Source organism: Ptychodera flava (assembly GCF_041260155.1).
Source record: "Ptychodera flava strain L36383 chromosome 3 unlocalized genomic scaffold, AS_Pfla_20210202 Scaffold_27__1_contigs__length_13241970_pilon, whole genome shotgun sequence".
Taxonomy (NCBI): Eukaryota; Metazoa; Hemichordata; class Enteropneusta; family Ptychoderidae; genus Ptychodera; species Ptychodera flava.
Window position 1 is genome coordinate 10375688 of NW_027248281.1, and position 10507 is coordinate 10386194.

Below are 10507 nucleotides of genomic sequence, written 5' to 3' on the forward strand. Positions count from 1 at the left end.
TGGATAGAGAGTCCTATGTCTTACACTACAAGTTGCTGGAATTCTATCTTCGGATGGGAATGAGATTGAAAAAGATTTATCGGGTGCTTGCTTTCGATGAAGCTCCATGTCTCGCGAAATATATTGACTTTAACACTAAAATGAGGACAAAGGGGAGGACAGATTTCGAAAAGAATTTCTATAAGCTGATGAATAATGCAATGTTCGGTAAGACAATAGAAGATGTTCGAAAGTACAGAGACTTTAAATTTGTTTCGGACTGGACTACGGAACGTTCCGATAGGGGCACGGATAGTGGCCGTAAAAAGATTCAGAAGTATAATCCAAAGATGAAACATATAACTTTCATAACTTCCGAAGAGGATGGTGATTCCTGCGACAGTGCCCTACTGGAACTGAAAACGATGAGCATAGATATGTAAAACCAGTTTTCATCGGCGCCGCAGTACTAGAACTTTCTAAGCTGCTAATGTATGAGACGCATTACAATTACTTTCGGGCCCAGTTCCCTGGAATACGATTAGCCTACATGGATACTGATAGTTTTGTTTACAGTGTGCCCTCCCGGATCCGGACGTAACTTTCAATGATATAGTCCGAGAAGATGTTGAAAAGAATGGTGAGAAGTCTATATATGATACTAGTGGGATGAGTGGACCCAACTTTCCGAAGATTAATAAAAAAGTGATAGGTAAATTTAAAGATGAGTTGAATGGTGTACCTATTCTTGATTTTGTCGGCATACGCTCGAAAGTGTATGCTTTTCGAACTCCAACTTCGGAGACGAAAAAAATAAAGGGGTGAAAGATGTTTGTGTTAGAAAACATTTGAACTTTGAAGATTATAAAGATCTATTTGAAACTGGGAAGAAGCCGGAGCCGGCACAGTTTGTACAGTTTGTACGGAAAAAGGCTGGAGAAATCCGTAGTGAAAAGCGTAGTAAAATTATGATGGCGCCAAATGATATCAAACGTGTGCAGTTATACAATCCAGACACGGGCGAATGGCTGGCAGAAACGTGGCCGATAGGACGGACGACGGGTCATGGTTAAATTGTAAAGACATTAATCTACTATTTTCAATAGAGACTAGGGCATCACTGATAACATAAATGTGGGCAAATATATTATCATTGTGAGCGTCATCGCCACCCCACGCGGTATCTTTCTTCAGGATCTCAAGTTGAATTCCGTCCTTTGTGTTCATTAGTCTAAGACCATTTCCATGAAACTCAATATCTTTAAAGCTACGCAGATCGATAAACAGACAGAATTTATTCTTCAAATAATCGACTTCATCTATATCAATTTCACACCAATCTTTTTCTTCAGCAAAATACCGTCGCACCTCTCGCCAAAATTGTCTTGGTATCATCTTCTGAGCGTACACTTTATTTGCAATGCCTTCAATCATTACAGACACAGATTCAATGGAGGGGTTAATGAAAAGTTCACTGTTCAGTTCTGCCTGATTCTGATTTTTAGTGAAGAGTATAGCGATACCTCTAATGCTACGTCGTGGTACATTTATATTTTCATTGATAACCGTGTCCGATTCTTTGAATGGGATTGTTCTAAAATAATGTATATGCTCGTAAAGGTAACTTTTTCCACCGTTGTAATAACCAGCAGTTGACCCGCGAGTTTGGGGTCAGAAATTGTTTCGTATTCCATTTGAATGTTTTTTAATTTATAATTGGTTGTAATCAGTTTATTACTGACAAGTAATTGGGGGGCGGTGCCAACGTAATTTCCCATTCAATATGACTCCCCAACGCTTCTGGATATGCAACTCCATGACCTGTTATGAGGGGATGAGTGAGACGAATAGCATATTTTGTTTTATATGTGTCAAAAAGTAAATTATCGCCCACGACGGCGGCATCTGCATCGGCCGAACCGCTTCTTAATTTCTTAGATTTTCGTTCTGAATTCCATACAGTGTCATGTTGTTCTCTCCTTTTTATGTTTGAAGAGATCGCGATAACATTCAATAAGGTTATATTTATTCAAATTGAAAAGTTGCTGCCCCTCAAATGTGAGAATCCATACGCTCCACCAAATTTTTTGCAACATTTTGTACTACACGGGTAGTTCCACCTCCCATTACTTCGAGATCAAAAACCAGGTCGAAAGTATCTGGAACTAAGAGTACTCCGCTTTCTAACTTCGGACATCGTATGATAAGTGTCTGGCCTGGATCTGCCTCACTTGGATTATGAGCAACCACATGATGAGTTCTATATGACTTCGTTCCATTCGGTATTCGGTTGCTGAAATTCGGTAATAATGTTCTATCGTACCCCATTTTTCGTGTAATGTATATAGTAGAAGAAAAAAAGAAAATTAATCACATCTTAAGTTTCACTTCGTGTATATAATGACTTAGAAGAAAAAATCACATCTTTACATAAATATTTCCGTCTGCCTGAAAGATAAATCGATTGCCTGTGTCGCGAATCAATCGAAGAACCCAATATTCTTGGAGATGATGAGCCTCTTGGTCATCCTCAGTATCCTGGAATACAGCTATGAATTCTAGTCGCTTAAAGAAGTTAGTCTTTTGACATTCCTTCACGAAAGCTAAAATGTTATGATATAGATTATCATCTTTGAGTCGGACACCTGGATTTGCTCGAAGGATATGTCGATTTACTCGTCGGAGTTTGCACCATTCCAATTCGACAGAGAAACCAAACAGGTCTTTATTTTTAGAAAGAAACTTTGCAATATTCTTTTCACCAAACATGTCGATGCTGTAGGGGAGTGTCATATATTAATACATAATTTTATTTATAATGACTAATGTTAAACCAGTTAAAAATATCCATAGCTGTTCTCCGACAAATCCGACAACCGATCCTGCTGTTTTTAATAGAAAACTGACAAGGGAGCCGATTAAACCTGGTATTGCAGCAGCACTTTTTGCAGCCAATGTTTTTAACCATTCGCCAAATTGCTTTACAATTTCTTTCGCTTTTGTATATACTTTGGGCGGACCTGAACCAGACCCGCCAGTTCCTGCTCCTGCTCCCCCTCCTCCTCCTCCTCTAGTCACAGCCAGGGCAATTGTTGATATTGTCATTCCAAGGGCAGTCAGTATTGCAGCGATTGTAATACCATTTCGTTTAAATAACTCTGTCAGCTTCAGTCTGAGTGATAATTCTGGATCAGAAATTACATCACGAAGAGACCTAGTCGTAGCCAGTCTTTCATGTGCCCCACTGATCATATCAGTGTACTTCAATTCGATCATCAATTTTAGCTAGTCTTGTTCTGAGTTCGGGTGTAAGTTCTGTCTGCTCTGACATAATTTTATCTCTTTCACTGTAAAGCTCATTAAGACGCATATTTGCCATCTTTAATTCATCAACAAAAGCTCTGTAGTCAGGGTTTAGATTATTCCATTCATCGATTTTATTTTCTATAGTATGTATTTCATCGGCATTATCGCTAAAATTTACTCGTAAATCTGTTATTCTATCTCTGAGTCGTCCAATGTCGTAGGGTTTCAGTCTATCAGCCTGCCTGTTCATTAACGTTTTCGCTTCATTATCAGTCAATTGTGTTACTAATTCTGTTGGATATTCTAATATATCTCTTTTAAATTCTGCAGCTCCCTTACCTTTTACTGAGGAGAACATTAAATACTTCTTGCCTTTATTATATGTCAACCTGGCGTCTCGATAATACAGCTCTCCATTCCTAATACTAGCATTATTATGCATTAATATTCGTTTATGCTCATCATTAATCATATTAATATCTAAGTATATGTCAGCCATTTGCTTTGTAAGTTCTACTCTCTGTTTAATCTACGATCTATATACGGACTATCTGTCGTGAGCCAGCCTGGGAAGGATCGGCTTCCGCAAGGGTATTATCATCGCCTATAAAGGATGTTTCAGTAATATCATCATCATCATTCAAATTTGCATCATCGAAATCCTGGAGTGGTATATCTTCTCCTCCTTCTGCCATATTGTATTTCTATATTACTACAATTATTTTTTATCATCCCTTACATATACAGTAAAAATGCACATCTCAGTTGTTGAAAGCGTTGAACAATTGGCTGATTACATAGAAAGAACAAGTGCTGCATATCGACGAAGTTATAAATTAATGGGTCGAATTGATATGGCTCTTAATATTACTAAGGGAATTCTTGTAAGCTCTGCTGTAATAGCAGCAATTCCAACAGTTCCGGTACTGTTAGCCTTAACTCCTATACAGGTGTTGTTATTGATGTGATACAAGGGAAAACTGGTGTAGCAAAGAGACGAGAGAAATATAAACATTATTATGTTCAATATAAACAGCTGCTTACACAAATACAAGAAAAAGGTGCAACCCTTCGGAACGAGGAGGCTCCGGGGTCAGAACTTATTCAGGACATATTTCATCAGGCGCTAGAAATCAAAACAAGAAGGATTTAGTCCGCCGCTGGAGCGATATCTACGATATTATGGATTGAATGGATATGAAAGTTAGTTAACTTCAGCTAGACTCCGCGACCGGCCGGCCGGACTGACAACGGGGCTCCTTTATATAGGCTAGTTTGATGGTGATGACTCACACGGAATTTCCGCACCTCGAACGTGTTTATACATGTTGTGTGTGACTCAGCAGGGAATTTCCCCGCTTAGTACAGGACAATGCACTGCTGCGCAAGCTCCGCTGTTGCGCGTGAGTGAGTTCGTATATAGGTCAGGGTCGTACTTTAGTTACATGGATGGTTAATTTTTCCTTCGCTTCATGTAGATAAATGAATAAAATGGGGTGTAAAATTCTTATTAATCCCAGTTGACCACCTTTTTCTTTACTACTTATATATATATATATATATATATATATATATATATATATATATATATATATATATATATATATATATATATATATATATATATATATATATATATATATATATATAAAGTTTTCTATATTATCCCGCTCATTCTCCACTGGGGATCAATTGCTAACGTCCCATTGATTATATATATATATATGTAACCGGGTAATTAAACTGACAATTAAATTTAGCCAGATAATTAAACCCGACCAAGGTTCATATCACACCATAAACAAACCAGGAAAGAATGACTATCGTACAATTTGCGTTGCAGTTTATATTAAGGTTTATTTCACTATAGTTAAAATCTCTACTACTAATAATAATAATAACAAAGAATAAAAACAAGGGTCTACAATGATTAAACCCAATAGCAGTATTACTGGAAAATAATTTCCAGGCACAAAATCTAAAGTTCATCCACCATAATAAAGTTTCAGATAATTCTAAAATGGCTGTTGTCTAGGGTTCATTCACTTAGCTATTGTTCATATGGCTGTACAATGGCTTCTCCGTAAGTTGTAGGTCAATGTCCGTCCGGTTGCTATGACGATGATAGTCTATCCAATAGGAAACTACGTTACACACACAGAGTCATTCCAGGCGCTCCTCCCTGGGGATTTGGTTATTCCAACCCTGGTAGCAAGAGTCGAGTTGATGATTGATACGATCCAGGCACTCCTTGCTGGCTCCTCAATCCGGCCACAATAGGAACACACACAGTGTATCAGTAACTCATTAACTGGATCTCCTCTGTAAAGCACAGTCATGTAAAAGACCAATGGCAGTTATGTAAGCGTTTCCTTCTGTTTACACAATCTCATTCAGGATGAGACTAAGTCAACATGATAGCAAATACACTGTACAAAAATACCATGAAACAAAGAACTAAGAATCACAGAAAATTTCCTTCAAAATCAGAAACCCAAATTTCAACATGTTAAATAAAACTTCACTACTATCATAAAGTACTACTAGAATCAAACTAACTACAGAATAACAACTTAGAAACTTTTCCACGTTAATTGGGAAACACATGGTCCTTCCACGTTTCAACTTGAGGGGTGTGTCTCACACTTTGAGACTTTTAAAAGTTCATTGCTTTCAATACCAAAGCATTCAAATACACATACCTGTAAGCACAGTCATGTAAACGACCAACCACGTTGTCTTGCATTATTTTTCTTGGTAGTAAAACGGATAACAATTCCCAACTGTATGTCCACACCAAAGTACTGTCTTCAAGCATTGCAATGCATTGTGGGTGAAGACGCTATCAATGACAGTCCAAACATGTGTCATCACACTCAAACAACACGCAGCAGACCTAATCACATGACTTACAATCGTAACCGGGGTTACACATATATATATATAATATATATATATATATATATATATATATATATATATATATATATATATATATATATATATATATATATATATATATATATATATATATATATATATATATATTATATATATATAGGGTTTCATTAACAGCGGCTATTTTTCGCCGCCTCACAAGGGGGACGTCGGTTTAAAAACAAACACTAATCTTTATTTTACCCTTTATGATCGGGTTTTACACAGAATTATAAAAATTTACATGTAAAAATGTGATCTACGCTTCAATTAAGCGCGAATCTGTATATCGGGAACTTGCCTCGCTAACTTACTTCCGCATACGAAAGCTTCACTCAGAGTCAGATAACTATGATTCAATTAGTCCAATCAAGTTTATTAGCATTGATGCGTCACGTCATCTGATGGTTTTGTCTACTATCGTCAAATGTCGGATCCTGTGATTCGTCTATTGTGTACTCCCATTATTCATATTGCGTCTGCGAAGCGACCTGGTCCACTTCAAACAGCCGGATGAGGTCGGGGGGAAAGAAAGAGGTAATATTTTATTGTTTCAAATTTTTTGAAAGTCAAGAGTTTATTCCACGATCGAATGCAGACGTTTAAACGTAGTTGCAATCTAGGATTACGAAGTCAACTGAATGAAACCGTATAATTAATGCCATGAGGCTAATATATGGTGGAGAACATATGTAGTCATTTCTGGCGATCGAGCAGCGAGATAAACGATATCAATCGCCAAGGGTAAAGTTAATTTGCTAACGACATTTTATCTTGAATACTAATCGAATGAGTCATAAAATACTCACATTTTAACGTTCAATATGAGTTGAAAAAAGTTGGACTTTTTTCCGTTTCTAATTTGTTTCATGCCGTACTCATGGTGACTGTGGATGTACAGTCTCCACTTTCAAGCGTGGCCACAGCGTCTCAACTCTAAGTTTGGTTCAACAAATTTTACTTCGGTGTTTTTGTAGACTATACTGATCACACAAGATAATTTTTACTGGTCGATTCATATTATAGTTATTAAATGTAATAAAGGAAAACGGCTCCACACATCACCTATATATTTGTGTCGTTCGCTGTGTTTATGTTTGTTTTTGTGTGTTTGGCTCTCGATGTAGATGGATTACAGTCAACTCGCACCTTTTAAACCCGCCAGAACCAACCCGCCCGATATCAATTCGCCCGTTGTTTGAGATGTGTATGTAGTGTAATAATATCTGGTGTTATAGATTTTACGTACCTTGTGTTGTAAATTTACGGAATGCAAGTACTGACAGGCGATATGGATTGCATATTGAGTCAGTTCGGAAAGATGTGCGCGAAGGGCGAAATATGACTCCTTTTTCATGCCTGGTGTTTCAGGGGGCCTCTTCGCACCCGAGCCAGGCAGCGGTATTTGCATATTGACCAACAGGTACAATTGACGTCATTTGTACCACGCTATTGTCACGAAAGTGTATTTAGCGGTCCTTGCATAAATTAGACCACAAACAACTCAGTTATATAAACAGTGCTCACAGACACCCAGTAAACACTGGCAAGAAAGCCACACCGGGGACCCGCTGCAGGGACATATCAAGTTGTTCCAGCAGGACAGTGTTGACCAGAATTCAGAAGTGATTTCAAGGGGAATTAGCTTGAAGGGGCACAGGCAACCCCGGGCATCCGGAACAAGTGGTTGCAAATCAGAGTCAGATTCTGACTCTGAAGGACAAAGCGCGAGTGGAAAAAGCATGGAATGCTCGGGACAGATTTGAAAGTATGATGAGGCTCCGTTTCATTTCTTTGTATGAATACGACAGTATCAGTCTCAGTTTTAACTTTTCACGGTTGAATTTATTTATAAAAAAGTGGAGCAATCCCGCGCCTGAGTATTTCAATTCAATGCATCGCATGCTTTAGCTGCAGTACAGTACACTCTGTGTGCAGTTTTCGGACGACCTCAGTTTTCGGACATTCAATCATATGCTGTTCGTCGGACTCACTTCGCTCCGTAATGATAGCGTTTTACAAGTCGTGTGTAATCATATTAAGTGAAGTGATACTGCTGTCCAGTTTTGGATAGTTTGTTTAGTCATAGACCAGGGTCTATGTTTAGTAGAAGCTATTTTGGGCTTTACAAATTTGGCGAAGTTAGCCAGCCATACGATAAAAGGTGCCGAAAGCAACATACAGAGGCAGCCCATACGTCCTGTAGGTAAGCGCCAAACACGGCGCAATATGGCTATGTCGTCTATTAAACGTTATTATTAATTATCACGTAATATTTACATTCAATTTTTTAAACACATCGAAAATGAAATTTGGGGTTTGAAGTTTCAAATTATCAAACTTTAGCCCATAATCACTTTCCAAATACGACGTCCATTACTGCGATAGCAGTCCGATTACTACGCACTCAACACGGGGTCAAACATTTTGCAACTTAACCCCCTAAATACCACTTCCGTCGTGTTAACAGTTTGACGATAAACAAAAAAGGTTTTGTAATAAGAATTCTTATTTCTCGTAATTTATGAAACGGCTTTGGGCGAAATTCACTACCCTTTCCGAAAACTATCACTCTGTGGTGTAATATATATATATATATATATATATATATATATATATATATTATATATATATATATATATATATATATATATATATATATATATATATATATATATATATATATATATGAATGAAGAGTCCTTTGGCTTGCAGGCTTGAAGTTGCACAAAGTCCAGAGTATAAATCCAGCGTGGCAGTGAAGGTCTTTCAAAGTCTGGAATTAATTAATACTGCTGGAGTTTCAAAAGACTTGAAATAACTCACAGGAGACACTATCCTAAATGTCTTGCTGCAAGCTTTACCCGCCCCAATTTATACTTATGTGCTTATGTAAGAGCATATAAGAATAATCTAGAACTTGCATTGACATGCTAATTGCTGTTCTAAAATTATTCCTCTTACACAACTAATTAATTTCCAGCACATTCCAAACACGAGTAATTGAATTCGAAATAGTGGGGTCATGAAGGCAGTGACCTTGAGAATGTTCTAAACTAATTAAACTCAGGTCTTGATGTGTGTGGGGAAAATGACCTTCATAACAGACTCAATGATCTTTTAAAAGCGATAACCAAGAGCATTATCTCATTCATATGCAAATCAACATCATTTCATTTTGACAATATGACAAAAGCTCGAAAAAGTTATGCTCCCTGTCGCGATAAAGTGAAGGGATTTTGATTTAAAGAATCCCCTCCTAGAAAAAACGAGGGTACAATTTGTTAACAAGCGTACTTCACTTTTTATCATATATAGGAAAAACCTCTTTGAATTTAATTGCTGACATTTTACCCTTCGTTTATCTCACGAGTCTGGGTACTAAATTGACATCAAGATGTTACTTGGACTAATGCTAAAGTCAGTAAGTAAACGTTAATAACTTGCATCCTGAAAGAAACAAATTTACCTTGAAAATACTTAGAAACAAACTAAAGTACGATATAACACATTTTTAAATATATCATACCAACTCGTATAAAATATAGATTCTTTTTTTAACCATTCACTATCTAATGTTTCTTTTCAGAAAATAAGTGATTTTACTTCGAAAATGTTGATGTACTGCGACGTCTGAAAGGTTTTAAAACACCAGAGATGACAACAGAAGACCTTTTCAGATTCCAGAGCATTTGAAAACCCTGGAAATGAAGGTAAATATTCGAAAATATTTTGTTACAATAAGCAATATAAATAAACAAGATGACTTCGGAAACGAAATGGATTGATTGTAAGTGGTTAATATAGCTACCCAAATGTACTGGAAATACGATTTGTTTGCAAACGGCTTCCGAATAGTTTATCACTTAACATTTCTTTTCATTATACGTGCTATATACCCGGGATTGACAGAAATGTCTTTGACCTAAAAGGGGATGTTTGCGATTATCAATTGAAAAATTAACTTTGCTTGGCGAGGGTTGGCCTTGGCGCTAAGTATGCTTGTTCGTCAGAGTTTGAAAGCATATTGACATCATGACAATTTAAATTTACCTTATTATAATGAGTTACCCTGGAACTGTGCTGCCCACGCCCCTTTTGTACTTACTGAGATATTTTATCTCTCTCCTCATCTTGCTCTTCTTCTTCTCCTCCTTCTTCTTCTTCTTCTTCCTCTTCTCCGTCGGGAGCCAAAGTCTATCGGCAGGGCCCCTATTGGTTTACTGTTTTTTGGCGCCCAAGCTCTGTGCGTGCTCGACCCCTTTTGAAATTACCAGAGTTCAAC